Source organism: Ranitomeya variabilis, chromosome 1 (assembly GCF_051348905.1).
Source record: "Ranitomeya variabilis isolate aRanVar5 chromosome 1, aRanVar5.hap1, whole genome shotgun sequence".
NCBI lineage: Eukaryota > Metazoa > Chordata > Amphibia > Anura > Dendrobatidae > Ranitomeya > Ranitomeya variabilis.
The window spans coordinates 723,654,993-723,676,330 of NC_135232.1; the positions used below are offsets into that span (position 1 = coordinate 723,654,993).

Sequence of the window (21,338 nt, forward strand, 5' to 3'; positions counted from 1 at the left end):
CATATTGTACTTCATGGCAGTGGTAACATTTCTTTGATGTTGCTTGAGTTTATTTGTGAAAAAAAACGGAAATGTGGTGAAAATTTTGAAAATGTCATATTTGTCAAACTTTTAATTCTTTTTATCCTTAAATCAGAGAGTCATATCGCACAAAATAGTTAATAAATAATATTTCCCACATGTCTGCTTTACATTAGCACAATTTTTGAAACATATATTTTTTTTGTTAGGAAGTTATAAGGGCTAAAAGTTGACCAGCGATTTCTCATTTTTATAACAAAATTTGCAAAACCATTTTTTTTGGGACCACCTCACATTTAAAGCGATTTTAAGGGGCCTATATGACAGAAAATGCCCAAAAGTTACATCATTCTAAAAACTGCACCCCTCAAGGTGCTCAAAACAACATTCATGAAGTTTATTAACCCTTCAGATGCGTCACAGGAATTTTTGGGATGTGGAAGGAAAAAATAAACATTTACTTATCTTTCACAGAAATTTCTCCATAAAATTTGTTATGCAATTTCTCCTGAATACGCCGATATCCAATATGTGGCGGAAAACAACTGTTTGGGCGCTCTCACACAGAGCTGACATCTGCAACCGATCGCCGCTGTGCGATCGTGGCGCTGTACATATACTACTGTTTGTGGGAACGCAGCTTCCGTAGAGCAGTATATGCACGGCGAAAGTCGTGAAGGGGTAAAGAAAGTATATAGCAGAGCATAGTTGAGCAGTGGATCTATGAATGCTGCTGAGGGAGCAAAAACATTTACTAGAAATCAATGGATGCTAGTTTGCAAACCTAAAAAGTATAGCTGTGAATCCAGCTCTGGGATGAGCTAAGTGCTTAGTAGAAACCACTGCAGGATGGAGGTCATTGTATACTGAGTATTGTAGCTCTGGGAGGAGATAAAACACTTAATACAAGGCAGTAGCAGCATGGAAGATGTTATACAGTGATGCTGAGCAGTGTATCTGTGAATCCAGTAGGGTGACATAAATATTAAAATCTGCAGCACAATCTGTGTGCTTCTTCTCAACCCTTTGCATAGGCAGTTGTAATCTGACCCCTCAGTGAACAGGCAGTCTGACTTGTTGTGCGCAAGACATATTGGAGAGTATTTTGGAGTGAATTATAAGAGCATGAAGCGGCGGGAAGAGAAGAAACTAATTACTGTGATAAGATACTGTATATTGCAAAGTTTTGTATATTCCTTGTACTATTAATTTATGTCAAGTTTTAGTAACAACAATGACCGTGAAACCTCTCACATCTGTAAAGTGTCCGGAATGAGACGCCGTCTGTCTCCTCATGTTCTCTGCTCCTGTGCACACAGTAAAGGCTTTACCATCTCCACTACATTTCCTCAATGTAACACTTTATTTGCTGTCATCTTTTCAGGCGTTAGTGTTCATGTAACCAAATGTTGGCGTTGTGTGTGTAATGCTCCTGGCGTATGCCTCCGAAGGTGAATAGCTACAAACTAACAGCCAACGTTTGTTTAATAGTTTAAGAACTACATGTCCCAGCAGGATGAGATGTATTGACTACAGTCACTGTAAGGAATGTGATAAGGGATGGACATATATTGCGGTCACGTGTAGTAAGCTTCAAGTTTACAAGGACCCATTCAGGAACAGTCAACGCCATTGCTGGGCTAACACCCTCGTACATGTGGCCACCCCTGCCGTCCCCTCCTGGTCCTGGACGGTGGAGCTGCTGCCACATGATGGCTGCTTTATCTTCCTGCAGTCATCTCTGATATCGGTACAGATATAGGAGGCTCGGTGTGATCTTTCATCCACCGCTTGCATATACAGTAGGCCTTCTGTATAGGGGCAGTCTATGCTCCTACTGCGAACCGTCAAATTTATGGCCGTAGCTCCACAGAGCCCCGTAAATGTGCACAGAACTTATTGTACAGGAGTGTTGTGTTCCTATCAGGGACCTCGCCAGGGCCGGACTGGCCACCTGGCAATTCTGGCAAATGCCAAAAGGGCCTGTCCGGTCATGGGCTGCCTTGTCTGCTACGTTGTTAACAGAATTGGTGTTCTCCAGCCACCCATACTGTTTAGAGTTGTGATGGAGCACAAAGTTGCTGACTCCGTCACTTACCCCAGCAGGCCACGGGAATCATTAGAAATATTGGTCTTGTAGTGAATCTTCCTTTCTTCCTTTCAGGGTAATATTAGTAATATATCCCATCTGGCTCATGGGGAGGGGAACAACATGGGCCTGTGTGATTTCAAATGCCAGGGCTGAATTTCAGCCCCAGTCCGTACCTGGACCTCGCCGTTGTTTTAATGTGTTTCTGATATCACGTTCTCTACTCCCATCAGAAATTTGGTTTCTGCCACCTAGTACTAATCTGAAAATTCACATATTTGTAAGCAAAGCCAAAAAGCCCAGAAGAATGATAACTCGCTGCTGAAGGTAAAGGGTTAACACTACGTCATCACTATTATTACACCACTTGACCTCCCTACAGATCTGCAGAACATTGCAGCACCCTCTCTACCTCCTGATCGATATTTGAGAGATTCTACAGAATATTGCATCATTGACTTCTCACGTCGCGCCACGGCTTCCCGACAGTGATATATCCTGCAGATTATTACACCCCTGACCTCGCTAGAAATCTGCAGACACTTAAAACATCTTTTCTATCTCCTAACAGATACACATGGATATTGTCTGCAGAATATTGCAGAACTGACTTTTCTAGAGATCTGCAGAGCATCGCTTTGCTCCCTGTGCCCCTCACCCTGTTATTTTGATAAAGGGATCCATAAATCTGGCCCCGACTCCCTCATAGATATGAGCACAGACGGTGACATCACTGGCAGTCAGACCCGTGTCTCCGGTAATCAATTTTTTACTTCACTTTGTGGTAACATTAATCTATTTCCGGATAAAAAGGAGGTATTGAGACACTAGCACTAGACACCAATGAAAAACTGCCCAGCTGCCTGGTTTGGTAAACAACTAACAGTCGGCGCTTAAAAAGCACATAAAAAGTTAAAGATGTCCAAGCGGCGCCTCGGGCAGATTAAGGTGTGCACATATAGTATAAGGTGAGACCAGTGTTCAGATGAGGCCCCTACTAGATAGTAGATTGGTATAACAGGTGTCATTCACGCATAATATATGTGAATATGTGTGACAAGATAATCTTGGGAAAATACGTTTTTTTACCTGCTGTTAAGTGGCTGTGTAGAAGATGTGTGAAGTTCGCTGTCTTTGGTCCTTGGGAGCAGTGAAAGTGCCATGATGCACTAGTCCTGCTGCTGTGTCACTGTGGGAGATGCCTGAAGTCCATTATCTCTGATCCTGGGAGCAATCGGGGAAGGTGCCATGGTGTACAGATCCTGTTGGATACTGAGGGATACCAGGGTATCAAGCTGGTCCAGGAGGTGAGTACTCGCTGTCCGGAGTAGGTAAAACGATCAAAGTGTAGCACCTCCTGGACCAGCTTGATACCCTGCAATCCCTCGGTATCAAACAATAGGATCTGTGCACCACAGCACCTTCTCCCATTGCTCCCAGGATCAGAGATAATGGACTTCACCATCTCCCACAGAGTGACTGTGCAGCAGGACTAGTGCATCACGGCACTTTCACTGCTCCCAAGGAGCAAAGACAGCGAACTTCACGCATCTTCTACTCATTCACTTAACAGCAGGTAAAAAAAACCATCCTTCCCCAAGATTTTCTTGTCACACATATTTACATACCGAATATACTCGAGTATAAGCCAAGTTTTTCAGCACATTTTTATGCTGAAAAATCCCCCCTCGGCTTATACTAGAGACAGGGTCCCATAAGAGGGGCAGTGGCGGAGCAGCAGGTCACAAGAGGCAGGAGCTGGTTGCAGCGGCTAACACCTGTGCCCTCAGCTAAAGAGAAATGAATATTCACTGTGCCCGCTGGCTTGCTGCAGTGGACGGGCGATCACCTGCGCTACTAAAGGGAATGTGCCCTACACGCACATAGTCCTAGCGTGGGGAGCAGTGGGTATTCCCGCAGCTGTCCTCTGTTTGTAAGCAGCGCATGACGTCACTGCCATGTGCTGCTTACAAGCATACATCAGCTTCTGGCATCGGAACAAGACGTTGCAATGGAGTGCAGGAAAAATAAGTATAATGGTTTATGTTTTTTAATGTTTTTCTGATTAGGGACATGCATACCAGGATAAGGATGAGTAGGCCATGCATACCAGGATAGGGATGAGGGGGCCGTGCATACCAATATAGGGATGAGGGGGCCGTGCATACCAATATAGGGATGAGGGGGCCGTGCATACCAGGATAGGGATGAGGGGGCTGTGCATACCAATATAGGGATGAGGGGGCCGTGCATACCAATATAGGGATGAGGGGGCCGTGCATACCAATATAGGGATGAGGGGGCCGTGCATACCAGGATAGGGATGAGGGGGCCGTGCATACCAATGTAGGGATAAGGGGGCCGTGCATACCAGGATAGGGATGAGGGGGCCGTGCATACCAATATAGGGATGAGGGGGCCGTGCATACCAATATAGGGATGAGGGGGCCGTACATACCAGGATAGGGATGAGGGTGCCATGCATACCAATGTAGGGATAAGGGGGCCGTGCATACCAGGATAGGGATGAGGGGGCCGTGCATACCAATGTAGGGATAAGGGGGCCGTGCATACCAGGATAGGGATGAGGGGGCCGTGCATACCAATGTAGGGATAAGGGGGCCGTGCATACCAGGATAGGGATGAGGGGGCCGTGCATACCAGTATAGGGATGAGGGGGCCGTGCATACCAATATAGGCGTGAGGGGGCCGTGCATACCAGGATAGGAATGAGGGGGCCGTGCATACCAATGTAGGGATAAGGGGGCCGTGCATACCAATATAGGGATGAGGGGGCCGTGCATACCAATAGAGGGATGAAGGGGCCGTGCATACCAGGATAGGGATGAGGGGGCCATGCGTACCAGGATAGGGATAAGGGGGCCATGCATACCAATATAGGGATGAGGGGGCCATGCATACTAGGATAGGGATGAGGGGGCCATGCATAACAGAATAGAGATGAGGGGGCCATGCATACCAGGATAGATATGGATGAGGAGTCACGCATACCAGGATAGGGATGAGGAGGCTATGCATACCAGGATATGGATGAGGAGACCACGCATACCAGAATAGTAGTGAGGGGGCCATGCATACCAGGATAGGGATGAGGGTGCCAAGCACACCACGATAGGGATGAGGGAGCCGTACATACCAGGATATGGATGAGGGGGCCGTGCATACCAGGATAGGGATGAGGGGGGCCATGCATACAGGATAGGGATGAGGGGGTCATGCATACCAGGATGGGGATGAGGTGGCCATACCAGGATAGGGATGAAGGGGTCATGCATACCAGGTGTGAGGGAAGAGGGAGACTCCATTTTGGATTTATTAACCCCTTTCTGCCATCGGACAGAATAGTACATCCGATGGCAGAACCCCTTGTTTGATGCGGGCTCTGGTGGTGAGCCCACATCAAAGCCGGGACATGTCAGCTGTTTTGAACAGCTGACATGTGCCCGCAATAGGTGCAGGCAGAATCGTGATCTGCCCGCGCCTATCAACTAGTTAACTGCCGCTGTCAAACTGACAGCGGCATTTAACAAGCGCTACCGGCCATCGGGCCGGAAAAGCGTGCATCGCTGACCCCTGTCACGTGATTGGGAGTCAGCGATGTGTCAGCATGACAACCAGAGGTCTCCTGAAGACCTCTATGGTTGTTGATGCTGTAATTCAGCTACATAAGAGCGATCTGAGCATCGCTCCTATATAGCAGAGCCGATCAGGCTATGCCAGCTTCTAGCCTCCCATGGAGGCTATTGAAGCATGGCAAAAGTAAAAAAAAAATGGTTTGAAAAAATCTGAAAAAAAAATAAATATAAAAGTTAAAATCACCCCCCTGTCGCCCCATTCAAAATAAAACAATTAAAAAAATCAAACATAAACGTATTTGGTATCGCCGAGTTCAGAATCTCCTGATATATCAATAAAAAAAAGGATTAACCTGATCGCTAAATGGTGTAGGAAGAAAAAAGTTAAAAACTCCAGAATTACATTTTTTTGGTCGCCTCGACATTGCATTAAAATGCAATAACGAGTGATCAAAAAAACATATCTGCACCAAAATTGTATCATTAAAAACGTCAGCTCAGCACGCAAAAAATAAGCCCTCACCCGACCCGAGATCACGAAAAATGGAGACGCTACGGGTTTTGGAATATTGCGCAATTTTTCTTAGCTAAGTTTGGAATTTTTTTTTACCACTTAGATAAAAAATAACCTAGAGACATGTTTGCTGTGTATGAACTCGTAATGACCTGGAGAATCATAATAGCAGGTCAGTTTTAGCATTTAGTGAACCTAGCAAAAAAGCCAAACAAAAAACAAGTGTGGGATTGCACTTTTTTTGCAATTTCACCGCACTTGGAATTTTTTTCCCGTTTTCTCATACACGACATGTTAAAACCAATGGTGTCGTTCAAAAGTACAACTAGTCCCGCAAAAATAAGCCCTCACATGGCCATATTAACAGAAAAATAAAAAAGTTAAGGCTCTGGGAAGGAGGGGAGCGAAAAACAAAAGCGCAAAACCGAAAAAGCTCCGTTCATTTAGGGGTTAATTCACGCGCAAATTATTATCCAGAGATCTCCTTCTGCTCCTGGAATTGTGACCCCCTCCCCACCCATGGGATAAGTACACAAATTTCCAAAAGAACAGGAACATGCCATATGGCCAGAGAATTATAAGGCCACGTGTTAATTAAGGCGAGGAGGAACAGCGCTGGGACCCCCTGCTGTCTTTTGTGCAAGGCGGCCAACATCAATGGAAACCCTAGGCCGAGAGGCACTGACACCGAGAGATGAATTATGAGAGTACCGTGCACCTCAGGGTTAAGTCCAATATACCACTAGAATCCTGGGAGCCTTCCGTTACACACCCGTGTCACCTTTCTCTAGCTGTCCCAGATACTGAGCTATCGAGACTGGCTCTCCAGAACACAATTAGCCGACCCAAGTTTGGACTCTCCATATCGGTCCAGCTCTAACTAACCCGTCGAGACGTCAGTCATCCCGTTCGGACCTCCCACTAGGAAGTTATGACCCATCCAAGATATTGGGAATTATTTCGGGTAGGAGGTCAAGGGAGGAGATTTCAGTCCAACCCAAAGGGGCGGTGGCAAATATTGGAAGGGGCGCGCTAAGGGTTAAAAGCAAGCTACACACATTTAGCCAGTGTCATTGTTTTGCCATGGAAGTCGCGTCGTGTCACGTCACACTTGGAGACGGACAAGAAACTAAGAAAATACCAGTGGACTCGTGCTTCTCTGGGGCCCACATGTTATAAGGAACAGTAACGTGACACATAAGAGTTAATGCAATCCCATACCTGTACCCTACCTTTATATGTACTTCTGGCTGTAATATCTGTATATTCCTCTGTATATATTTGTATTATCTAGTGCGCCTTTCGGCAATTAAAATACCATTTAATTTTGGGCTGCTCTTTTATCTTGAATCCCAATTTCCCACGTCCATGAGTCCGGCTAGTAATTATACACTACCTGGGGTAGGTTTCTGACCCGATATAAGCTTAATAACGGACCGGGCTTGTATATAATTAGGAACTTGTGGCAGCATACCGTTCTGGTGTTATTGGGGGATCCTGGCAGTGACTGACTGCAGGTTTATATATATATTACCGGCCTCGGACTGGTGATATATATACTGCCCTCACTGCAGAGTGCCTTGATAACCAGTATGTTAGGCTACTTTCACACTAGCGTCGTTTGGCCTCCGTCGTAAGGCGTCGTTTTGGAGAAAAAAACGCATCCTGCAAAAGTGCTTGCAGGATGCGTTTTTTCTCCATTGACTTGCATTAGCGACGCATTGCGACGGATTGCCACACGTCGCATCCGCGTCGTGTTTTGGCGGACCGTCGGCACAAAAAAACGCTACATGTAACTTTTTTTGTGCGACGTGTCCGCCATTTCCTACTCCGCCCCCTCCTCCCCGGACCTTACAATGGGGCAGCGGACGCGTTGAAAAACTGCATCCACTGCCCCCATTGTGCGGCGCTTTCAACACTAGCGTCGTTGCATCGGCATGTCGCATTGCGACGTGCAGTGCACGACGCTAGTGTGAAAGTAGCCTTACAGGGCAGCCTCTCTGGCGACTACTTATCCTGATGTCAGTTCCCTGACTGACCTGAGAGTAAGGAGGTGCCAGAGAGCTGTGACTCTGTAAGCTCCGTCTCAGACTGGTGACAGCGGGGGGATATCTGTATGCCCCAACTCTCGTTTTCCTCACTCCATGATAGGGATGAGGTGGTGATGCCAGGATAGGGAGGAGGGGGCCATGCATAGGAGAATGGGGATGAGGGGTCCATGCATATCAGGCTTATACTCGAGTCAATAAATTTTCCCATTTTTTGTGGTAAACCTAGGTGCCTCGGCTTATATTCGGGTGGGCTTATACTCGAGTATATACGGTATATTATGCATGAATGACACCTGTTATAACAATCTACTGAGCAATTAATCTATTTCCTACCAAAAAAAATCCACTCTTCACCAAGGAAAGTGATCGGATCCCGGGAGTACAGTCAGAAACCAGACCGATGATAACACCCATTACTTCTCAATACCTGATCCTTGTACGCAACTGTCGGGATGAGAGAAGAGACCGTCGACCAGACATTGAATAATCAGTGTTTGGGTTTTTTTGTATCCTGAAGGAATCCATCTAATCTGGATGTAGGAATTATTCTGCTTTGGTTTAAAAATGTAAAAATATTTTTATAGAATATTTTATAAATTAAAATTCTTTTTAACCTTAGGTAATCGATCATATGTTTAGTGCTGCTATTGACCCTCCGCTGATTGATATAAAAATCTAAGAGATTTCCAGAAGCTGACCAATCACACACCATAAAGTGATGGCATTTCCTAAGGACTAGAAATAATCCTGACTGAATAGTTGTTGGTTTGGTTATGCTTAAAAGCGTCCATACACTTTATATTAAATGTTTATCTTTTTCCTCTCCTCCAACATGTACGTTGATATTAAACATTATTGGGAACCTAACACTAACACTTCGCATTTTGCATTCACTCTTCTCATTATCCTTTTTATCTGCCATTTTTGTTTGTATCTTTTTTTTACACATTTATCTATTTTTCTCCTAATTACCGTATTTTGTGGATTATAAGACACACCCCAAATTTTGAGGAAAAAAATAGGAAAAAAAACCTTTTTAATAAAAAGGTAGTGCTTCTTATAATCCATGCGTTTTATTGCTTACAGGGGGTGGTGGCTGCGGTGAAGCGGGGTCCCAGGGTCGCCGCTGGAGGAGGCAAGAGTGGAGCGTTGCTGCAGGCTGGCATGAGGGGGTGTTTGGATGTGTGGTGCGGCGCGTCGCTGCGGGTGTTCGATGCTGTGGGTGTCTGGTGCTGCGGGTGTCCGGTGCTGCGGGGGCTCTGCCGACATCTTGTGAAAGCCCAGAGCCCCCGCAGTGATATGGTTTCCTGTGTGGTGCACTGGACTCCGGGAAAATGGCTGCTGGCCGGGGGCAGCGCATGCGCAGATGGAGATCTTGGCACCAAGATCTCTGGAGATGACATCTCAGCGCTGAGATCTTATCTCCTGAGATCTCCATCTGCGCATGCGCTGCCCCCGGCCGGCAGCCATTTTCCCAGAGTCCAGTCCACCGCACAGGAAACCATGTTACTGCGGGGGCTCTGGGCTTTCACAAGATGTCGGCAGAGCCCCCGCAGCATTGGACACCCACAGCGGCGCGCTGCACTGCACATCTGAACACCCCCTCATCCCAGTCTGCGGCCGGTAAGGTATATTCGCATCATAAGACGCACCCCCATTTCCCCCCCAAATTTTGGGGGAAAAAAGTGCATCTTATAATCTGAAAAATACGGAATTTAAGTTTTTCTGTTTCACTTTCTGCCATCTCTCATTTACTCTATAGCCATGTTTAGTTCATCCTCTATTCTCACACCTCTCTTTTCTCTTAGCAAGCAATGTGTCCCCCATCTTTTATTGTGACCGCTCTATGCTGCTCCACAGCTGTCCTTTGGCCCCTAGCTTTCTCGTTCCTTAGCAAACATGTGTCTCTTAAGTGCCTGCGCAGGATTTTCTGATGTCGGCACCAGGAACGGCAGTCATGTGAATGCAAGTATGCGATATGCTTACTCCCAGCCACATTCCAACAAGACTGTTTCCAGACTTGCTCACTAGACTTGCATTGAGCAAGGCTGCACCCATCTAGTCTGATTGTGGCCGGGAGTGTGCATATTGCATATTTATGGTCACATGACTGCTGTTTCTGGCACCAACACCAAAGAATCCTTACAGCACGCAGTGCATGTGATGTAAGAATTCACATAGTGACTACAGACTTGTATTTTAAGTCCTGACAACCCCTTTAGGCTATGAGCACACGTCCGGAAAGTATGCAGAAATTTCCTGAGAAAATCCTGAGGTTTTCAGCAGGATTTCTGCACCCGTTTTTGTCGCGTATTTTGCGCGTTTTTTGTGTGGATTTTTCGCTTTTTTTTCCGGAGGTTCCCAATGCAATACTATAGTGGGAAATCCGCTTAAAATCTGCAAAATTAATGAACATGCTGCGTATTTTTCCTCATGCGTTTTTTTTTAGGAAAAAATGCAACATGTGCACAAAAATTGCGGAAACCATTAAAAATGATGGGATGCTTAATGTATGCGTTTTTTAAGCGTTTTTGCCGCGGAAAGCCACCGAAAAAACACGCAAAAAATGCGAAAAATCCACCAATAATCCGGAACGTGTGCACATACCCTTAGGGTGCACTCAGGATACCTCATTTACATAAGCAGTAAATCTTTTTTTGTGTTTAGAATTAAAGTAGTGAAATTGACAGTATATATTTTACTTTAATGGGCCTAATGTATAAGTTGTTTGAGTTTTCAGGGGTGACAGATGAACTTTAACCCCTTCACCCCCGGAGCTTTTTTCGTTTTCGTTTTTCGCTCCCCTCCTTCCCAGAGCCATAACTTTTTTATTTTTCCGTCAATATGGCCATGTGAGAGCTTATTTTTTGCGGGACGAGATGTACTTTTGAATGATACCATTGATTTTACCATGCCGTGTAACAGAAAACGGGAAAAAAATTCCAAGTGTGATGAAATTGCAAAAAAGTGCAATTCCACACTTGTTTTTTGTTTGGCTTTTTTGCTAGATTCACCAAATGCTAAAACTAACCTGCCACTATGATTCTCCAGGTCATTACGAGTTCATAGACACCTAACATGTCTAGGTTATTTTTTATCTAAGTGGTGAAAAAAAATTCCAAATTTTGCTAAAAAAAAAAAAAAATACACGATTTTCCGATACCCGTAGCGTCTCCAATTTTCATGATCTGGGGTCGGGTGAGGGCTTATTTTTTGCGTGCCGAGCTGGTGTTTTTAATGATACCATTTTGGTGTAGATACATTCTTTTGATCGCCCGTTATTGCATTTTAATGCAATGTCGCGGCGACCAAAAAAACGTAATTTTGGCGTTTTGATTTTTTTTCTCGCTACACTATTTAGCGGTCAGGTTAATCCTTTGTTTTTATTGATAGATCGGGCGATTCTGAACGCGGCAATACCAAATATGTGTAGGTTTGATTTTTTTTTAATTGTTTTATTTTGATTGGGGCGAAAGGGGGGTGATTTGAACTTTTATATATTTTTTATTTTTTTTATATTTTTAAACACTTTTTTAAAATTTTTTTGGCATGCTTCAATAGCCTCCATAGGAGCCTAGAAGCATGCACAACTCGATCGGCTCTGCTACATAGAGGTGAAGTACAGATCACCTCTATGTAGCAGAAATGCAGGTGTACTTTGAGCGCCGACCACAGGGTGGCGCTCAAAGCAATCGGCCATCAACAACCAAAGAGGTCTCAAGGAAACCTCTGGTTGTTATGGCAATGCACCGCTGACCCCCGATCATGTGACGGGGGTCAGCGGTGCGAGCACTTCCGGACGCGCGGCCGGGAGCGCTAGTTAAATGCCGCTGTCAGCGCTTGACGGCGGCATTTAACTAGTTAATGGGCGCGGGTGGATCGCGATTCCGCTCGCGCTCATTTCGCGCACATGTCAGCTGTACAAAACAGCTGACATGTCGCGGCTTTAAGGTGGGCTCACGCCGGAGCCCACCTTAAAGCAGGGGATCTGCCAGCTGACGTACTATTCCGTCAGCTGGCAGAAAGGGGTTAACTTAGCAAAGACATAAAACCACACTGCAATGCTCAGGTATAGAGTTGTTATATTGATAGATATGTTATACAAGTGCTTCTCACTAAATTAGAATATCATCAAAAAGTTAATTTATTTGAGTTCTTCAATACAAAAAGTGAAACTCATATATTATATAGAGCCATTACAGACAGAGTGATTTCAAGTGTTTATTTCTGTTTATGTTGATGATTATGGCTTACAGCCAATGAAAACCCACAAGTCATTATCTCAATAAATTAGAATAATTAACAAAAACACCTGCAACGGCTTCCTAAGGCTACTTTCACACTAGCGTCGTGCACTGCACGTCGCAATGCGATGTTGCGGTGCACCGACGCAAACTGTGAAAGCGCCACACAACGGGGGCAGCGGATGCAGTTTTACAACGCATCCGCTGCCCCATTGTGATGTGCGGGGAGGCGGGGGCGGAGTTCCGGCCGTGCATGCGCGGTCGGAAAAGACGGTCACGACGCACTCAAAAACGTTACATCTAACTTTTTTTGTGTCGACGGTCCAACGCAACCGTCACACGACGGTTGCGACGTGTGGCAATGGCCAATGTGGCTTTGGTCAGCGCTATCGGTTCTGCTTCCTGGGTTGACAGGCTAGGTTGCAGACTTCTGGACCATAGGATCTCTTGATTGCTGGTGACTGCACATCCCGTATGGAATCTTCCTTCATCATCTGCAAATATGGAGCCATCTACGTAAAGGATCAACTGTGGGTTGGTCAGTGGCTCATCTGCCACATTGGGTAATCCTTCTATTTCCTGTTGCATGATGCTGAAACAATCATGGTCATTAGTCTGGAGTAAGTCCAGATCCTTGTGAAAGGTATCATGCAGATTTTGATCTGAAGATTCTGTATCCCCCCTTGGGAGGGGGAGTAGAGTGACCGGATTGAGCACCGTGCATCTGGAGATGGTGCCACCTAAGATATCGGGAGTAGAGGGTGAAAACCTCCCTAACCACAGTACTAAAGGTGGCATCCAGGCACAACAGGGAGCACAAAACCCAGCCCAGGGTGCAGAGGGGGGGATGCAGCTCCATCAAATGATAATGTGCAACCTCAGTACCGATCAGAGCTGCAGACATTTACACCAACATGGAATTATAATCCACCACAGCCCCAGGCGTGGGGGAAGGGGGACATCCTCACACAAAAAGGCAATTTCCAAGTCCAGATATCAGCCCCTGTATGACACCAGTACTAGGAAAGAAACTCACAGGCAGACAGAGGCACCGCCCTTACACTATGTACACTTCACCCCAAGTCAGGTTACTAATATACTAAATAATCTGCCAGACTCGGAAATGCATCCCAGACCATTTTACCATAGAATGCAGCAGAACCAGCGAACATATGCTGCAATCTGGAATGATCTCTGGGCTGTAATGGAAATAAAAGCATGTGACGCATTCTGGCCAGTCATGAAGATACACTCTAAACTTCCAGCAGATTTAGATGTACACGCTTGGGAGTCAGGACCAAACTTAATTGAGCAACTCTGAGAGTGGGCCAAAGGTAGATTGGCAGGGCAAGTTCTCAGTTACAGGACATGACCCAAGACAAGACAGAGTCTGTGGAGAAGTTTCATGGCAGAGTGGAGTGATGCAGGTGTTCCAAGACTTGGGCTTCACCATTCATGATCAAATACACAGACAAATGTTGGCACAGGCCTTTGTACATGGACTAAGAGAACCTAACCGGAAACCACTGATAGTGGCCAGACCCGAGTACAGGTCAATAGCAATGGATGTCCTGCTCGTAGCAGCAAAAGGGATTGAGTCCCAACCAGGAGTGCGGAAGACAGCACCTCTTATGGTGGCTACTGACCAAGGTGAACAACCACAGGCAGATAGAAGAAATTTCAAGTGTTACGACTGTGGCAAGCTTGGCCATTTCCGGAACCAGTGGAGAGCACCTATGCAACCCAAGAATTTGCCCATAGGGACAGGTCAAGGAGGAAACACAGAAGGCAATCCAGGTCCACAAGACACCACGCTATTAACATGCAAAACCCCACCAGTGGGACCAATACCCCAAATTGCCCTGAAGATAGATAGGGTTGCCAGATCTTTTCTTGTGGACACTGGTGCAACCAGAAGTGTGATGCGACATGTGGAACTCCCTGACCCCACCTGCCTATCAGAATCCTCTGTGTCTTGCGTGGGGATTGATGGCCAAGTCAGACATTTCCCGCTTACAAAGCCCCTGAGAGTGTGGACTCAGCCAGGACACTCTATTCTGTGCCAGTCCGTGGTGTCAAGAACCTGTCCACTCAACCTGCTGGGAGCGGACCTACTGCAGAAGATGAAAGCAACCATAGTGTTCCAGGAAGATGGGACCGTGACACTTTCTTCACCCCTGACTCAAGAAGACTCAATCATGCTGGCAGCCCTACAAGAGCCTCAAAAAACCGATGCAAGCCTACCTCAGGAGGTACTGGATGCAGTACCCAAGATCCTAAGGTGCAAGGGACCCCAGGATGTGGGAAAACTTCAAGTTGCCCTGGTGCCTTTGTCACTCAAGCCAGGTATCTCGTATCCTCGTAAGGCCCAATATCCCCTGTCTATAGCCTAGACCTAGAGTCAGGCCTTCTCTGACCAACTGAAGGTCTTCTTGAAGATAGGAATCATTATTCCCTGCACGTCGCCTTGCAATACCCCGCTTTTCCCAGTCAAGAAAAAGACTGTAAAAGGAGAACCAGCTAAGTTCAGAATGGTGCATAACTTGAGGGCCGTGAACTAGGCTACGCTATTTGAAACCCCAATTGTGCCAAATTCGCACACTCTATCAAATGTGCCAGCCATCGGTGTTCACAGTGATCGATCTGACAAACGCTTTCTTCAGTGTTCCCCTTCACCAGGATGACCAGTACCTTTACGCACCAGAGGCGACAGCACACATGGACAGTGATGCCCCAAGGGGCCCAGAACAGCCCTTCACAGTTCACTAAAGCTATGTCCTCTATTTTTGCCAACTGGACTGCAGAACATACAGATGTCGCTCTTCTGTAGTACATGGATGATCTTCTCTGTGCATCAGATATCAATATCTGCACAGCCTATTCTTTCTCCCTTCTACTCTATCTGGAGGAACAGCAATGCAGAGTCTCGAAAAACAAAGTCCAGTGGTGCCTAAAGTGAGTGACGTTCCTAGGATACTGTATTGCCCACCAGCTGAAACATATGACATAAGACCGGAAGACAACTGTGGAGAAGATTACTCCAACAACTCTAAAGGCATTACAGGCCTTCCTTGGTCTAGTTTTGTATTGAGAACTTGGATCCCTGATGCCTCCGCGTTAATGCAGCCTCTGTACTATTGCATCAATGTTATCCCATTCCTACTCTCGGATGCAGCCTTCAGCTCGTTCAGGAAGCTAAAAGACTCCATAGTCTCAGCGCCAGCACTAGGCCTACCTGATTACAAGAAGCCATTTCATCTATTCCTGATGGAAAAAGAATGCAATAACGGGCAATCAAAAGATCGTATCTGCACCATCATGGTATTGTTAAAAACGTCAGCTCAGCACACAAAACATAAGCCCTCCCCCAACCCGAGATCACGAAAAATGGAGATGCTTCGGGTATCAGAACATGGCGCAATTTTTTTATTAACAAAGTTTGGCATTTTTTTTCACCACTTACATAAAAAAGGACCTAGACATGCTTGGTTTCTATGAACACTTAATGACATGGAGAATCATAATGGCAGGTCAGTTTTAGCATTTAGTGAACCTAGCAAAAAAGCCAAGCAAAAAGCAAGTGTGGGATTGCACTTTTTTTGCAATTTCACCGCACTTGGAATTTCTTTCCTGTTTTCAAGAACACAACATGGTAAAACCAATGGTATCGTTCAAAAGTACAACTCGTCCCGCAAATAAACAAACCCGCACATGGCCATATTGATGTAAAAATAAAAAAGTTTTGGCTCTGGGAAGAAGTGGAGCGAAAAATGAAAATGCAAAACTGAAAAAAGCTCCGGGTGTTAAGGGGTTAAAGAGGTTGTCCTAGTTTGTCACAAAAGTCTGTATTCACTCTGTGACTGCTGGTTCATGAAACCTTACAGCGTGTGCTGGGAGGATTCTCAGGTGCCACTGACGAGACCTGGTGGTCATGTGACCACAAGTATGCGCTATGCATACTCCCAGCCACATTACGACTAGACTTGCGCGTCCTCCTCACTTACTGCAAGTGAGGCACCGGAGAATCCTGACAATTCACACTATGAGGATTCAAAAGTTTGCAATAACATAGAGTGGCTGTAGACTAGTTTAAGACTGGACAACCCCTTTAATGTCACCAAGGGCTTAGTGCACCATTTCACCCCCTGAATTACAATCCTATGCACCTCTACTTATGTTTGACACCACTCACTTTGGCTCTAACCAGAGATCTGTCAGGTTAGAGTTTGAATTTTGTGTTTCACTTTTGGGTGCTATAAACTGAACAGGGGAATGTAGAGTTGGATTTTCTCGGAGGTAAAATTGCACCTATTGGCGGTACATACATCAGCTTCTTACCGTCCTTGTCTTTATTAATAAGTGGTTAGGAGCAATGTCCTAATGATCGCAACGATACAGTGCAAGCGCCAACTAATCCACTGATCACACCCGAGCTGCATGATCATGAAAGATTGCTCTGCTCCACTAATATAGGCACGGTCAATACTCAGAGCCACCTAGCAAACCAGCCATGTCATCAGAAGGCGAAAATTGGATGACAGAACCATTTATCCCCAGTGATCAGGAAAAGAGAATGAAAAGATGCAGGATCGGGAGAGGGCATTAATCTGTACAAGTGGATAGTGCACAGGACAAACCGGTGATCAACACAGAAACCTACAGAGGGGGTTACTGGTAAACACAATGTAGTACATGCCACCTGCAGTCCTATGTAACACCAAAGATAACACAGTGATAAATCCCTGAGTACAGATAATATAGTAGATGTCACCTGCAGACAGCACAGTAATAACTATCTGACAGAGGCATAGCTAGGGTTTTGGTTCAGGGGCGAAACTTCTGAGTGGGCCCCTAACCAGGTAACCTTGATTACAACTGGGTGACGCACCTTAATAGTGGAGGAGAACCTCAACAGATGACTGCGCTGTTACTGAAGATGATCTCTATATAAAGACCAACATGGATATTACCGCCATATGGTCAGTGGTAGATACCAGCCCTACAGAACATATAACAGATCACTGCACAGTTACAGATAATGACTTACCGCTGACGTTCTTTCTGATGGAATCATTCACTTTTCCCGTCTTTTCTATCTGGCCCAGACCGACACAACAACTTCTTCCAGCCACGACTGGGCTGCAGAGAATACAACAAAGACATATTTCACTTCTCATATTCCAGCCCCATCATCATCTATTCCCAACCTACACAAACTCCTCATCCTGCTGATTTCCCAATACTGAGCCGCTGCTGCCGTATGTGTCCCTATTACTGCACCTGCTGTGTGGTTCTCTGTGCCTTCTAAATTCTAAAGCAACACTCTATAATATAGTAATGCTGGGAGCAAGTGTCATAGAAAACAGTGCCCACATTTTGCCCCCTAGAAAGTAATAATGCCCTGTGCGCCCCTTTGACAGTCACAGTAACCTGAGTTCCCCTATAACAATAAGTGCCCACTTTACATTTAATAATGTCCCGAGTCTCCCCCTGTACAGCTCCCCTATACACAGTATGATGCTCTCTTATACACAGTATAATGCCCCCTCATGGTATAGTACCACCCACACAGTATACTGACCCCTTAGTAGCCCCAAAACTGTTTGATGGCTCCAACACTGTATGATGGCCCCTTCACTGTAATCCCCACTGTACGATGGCCCCCTCACTGTAATCTCCACACTGTATGATGGCCCCCTAGATGGCCTCCATATAGTATAATGCACCAGATCGTCCTAAATATAGTATAATGCACTCCCCATAAGCCTACTCTATGTTGTATAATGCACCCCCATAGGCAGACTCTATAGCACAAGACAGCACCCTATAGGCAGACCCTGTAGTATAAGGCAGCACCCCATAGGCAGACCCTGTAGTATAAGGCAGCACCCCATAGGCAGACCCTGTAGTTTAAGGCAGTACCCCATAGGCAGACCCTGTAGTATAAGGCAGCACCCCCATAGACAGACCCTGTAGTATAAGGCAGCAGCCCCATAGGCAGACCCTGTAGTATAAGGCAGCAGCCCCATAGGCAGACCCTGTAGTATAAGGCAGCCCCCATAAAAAAAAAATCAATAAATACTCACCTCTCTTCCTCCTTGTTCCAGCGGTGCTCTGAGCTCCCGCTCATCTCCTGACAGCGGGCGCTGGGTGGTGACATCATCGCGCCCACTGTCAGTATCGTTGACGTCAGACGCTGACAGGGGGATGATGGGAGGAGTGCAGCCGATACAGTTACAATAGTGTAGCTCCGGGTAGGCCCCCTCTGAGCTCCGGGGCGATGGCCCCCTCTGCCCCCGGTAGCTACGCTACTGCTATCTGAGGTTAGATAATGTAGTAGATGTCACCTGCAGTCCTATGTAACACCACAGATAACACAGTGATAACTCCCTGAGTACAGATAATGTAGTAGATGTCACCTGCAGACCTATGTACAGTAACACCACAGATGGCTCAGTGATTACTTTCTGAGTACAGATAATGCTGTAGATTTCACCTGCAGTCCTATGTAACACCACATATAACACAGTGATAACTCTCTGAGTACAGATAATGTAGTAGATGTCACCTGCAGTCCCGTATAACACCTCTGATAACACAGTGATAACTTGAGTACGGATAATGTAGTAGATGTCACCTGCAGTCTTATGTAACTCCACAGATAAGATAGTGATAACTCTCTGAGTACAGATAATGTAGATGTCACCTGCAGTCCTATGTAACACCACAGATACAGTGATATCTCTCTGAGTACAGATAGTGTAGATGTCACCTGCAGTCCTATGTAACACCACTAATATCACTGTTATAATTCTCTGAGTACAGATAGTGTAATAGATGTCACCTGCAGTCCTATGTAACTCCACAGATAACACAGTGATCACTCTCTGAGTACAGATAATGTAGTAGATGTCACCTGCAGTCCTATGTAACAGCACAGATAACACAGTGATAACTCTCTGAGTACAGATAATGTAGTAGATGTCACCTGCAGTCCTATGTAACTTCACAGATAACAGGGATCACTCTCTGGGTACAGATAATGTAGTAGATGTCACCTGCAGTCCCATGTAACACCCCATATAACACAGTGATAACTCTGACTACAGATAATGTAGTAGATGTCACCTGCAGTCCCTTGTAACACCTCTGATAACACAGTGATAACTTGAGTACAGATAATTAGTAGATGTCACTGCAGTCCTATGTAACTCCACAGATAACGGTGATAACTCTCTTAGTACAGATAGTGTAGTAGATGTCACCTGCAGTCCCATGTAACACCACAGATAACAGTGATAACTCTCTCAGTACAGATAGTGTAGTAGATATCACCTGCAGTCCTATGTAACCCCACATATAACACAGTGATAACTCTCTGAGTACAGATAATGTAGTAGATGTCACCTGCAGTCCTATGTAACTTCTGGAGAATGAGTAGAACAGTGGGGTAGTATCATTTTTCCTACACGTACGCTCAGCTGCAAGGATTGTGCATGTGTATGAGGAGACCATATTTGGCAGACAGCTACATTCACCCCGTACCCCCATATAAAACCCCTCTCCATTTAGATTTGTGTCTGTTCGTCATGTGGTTCTCTGACCCTGTAGTGAATTCTCATGAAGCTTTATCTGGTGGATGATGGAGGTTATAGTCAATGTGTTTTCACCTCTGGAATCCAGCGCTGAATGATCTGAGGATCTCCCTTCTCTGTGCAGAGTAAGCTCCCTCTAGCTTTCCCGTCATCGTCTGCGATCATCCCTCATCTGTCAGCCCAAGTCTCTCCATCTCCCTCCCTGCTGTCCGCCTCCGCTCTAGACCCCTCCTCAGGTGTAATGCATGTGTGATCCAGGATCCCAGCACTATTGATTCTTCTACACGTCTTCATATAGGAAGCTGCTTAACAGCCAGGAAATGAAACATTGTGTCACCGTCTCAGTTTCTGTGCTCGCTGGTTATTACACGTAATGTACCGTTTATCTTATTTTTGCAACTGTTTGAATAAAAAGTTTTCATTGTCTCACAAGATCTCCTTCTCTACTCCCCTCTTATCTCCTCTTCACACAATCGTATACAAGATTTCTCTCGCATATCACCCCTACTCTGGAACCCTCTACCACAACACATCAGACTCTCGCCTACAATCGAAACCTTCAAAAAGAACCTGAAGACCCACCTCTTCCGACAAGCCTACAACCTGCAGTAACCACCAATCAACCAAACCGCTGCATGACCAGCTCTATCCTCACCTACTGTATTCTACCCATCCCTTGTAGATTGTGAGCCCTCGCGGGCAGGGTCCTCTCTCCTACTGTACCAGTTATGACTTGTATTGTTCAAGATTATTGTACTTGTTTTTATTATGTACACCCCTCCTCACATGTAAAGCGCCATGGAATAAATGGCGCTATAATAATAAATAATAATAATAATAACATTTGGATGTAATCTGTAATAGACATGAATGTATATATCACAAATATATGGACACTATGCTGGATCTATGGTGCATGTTACATCAGCCTTGGACATAGTTGGTCCAAGGAAAATCATCGCAGCATGCACACGTTTGATCCGATATTCATGCAAGTTAGTGAGTGCATGGAAACCATCGGACTGAACTCAGTCCAATTTTCACAGACTGACAGAATGGAGAATATTTTTCTCCATCTTCTCCTCATCCGAGACAGTCGGATCACACTCTGATCAGAGTGTGATTAGCATAATCGCCCTGATTCTCTCAGGTGAGAGAATATGTGAGCGTGTAATCCTAGCCTTTCTGCGTCACCAGTCTAGAGGGGTTGATAGTTTTATGTTCCATT

At 45.6% G+C, this 21,338-nt stretch overlaps 1 protein-coding gene across 1 annotated transcript in view; it reads right to left on the reverse strand.

Moving 5' to 3' along the window:
- GPR68 (G protein-coupled receptor 68) overlaps positions 1-20,333 on the reverse strand; it is a 32,777-nt gene extending 12,444 nt beyond the window's left edge. The window contains exon 1 of the mRNA XM_077249265.1: positions 20,186-20,333. The gene's annotated coding sequence lies outside the window, so the exon portion shown is untranslated. The remainder of the gene's footprint in view (positions 1-20,185) is intronic.
- Between the last annotated feature and the right edge of the window lie 1,005 nt (positions 20,334-21,338).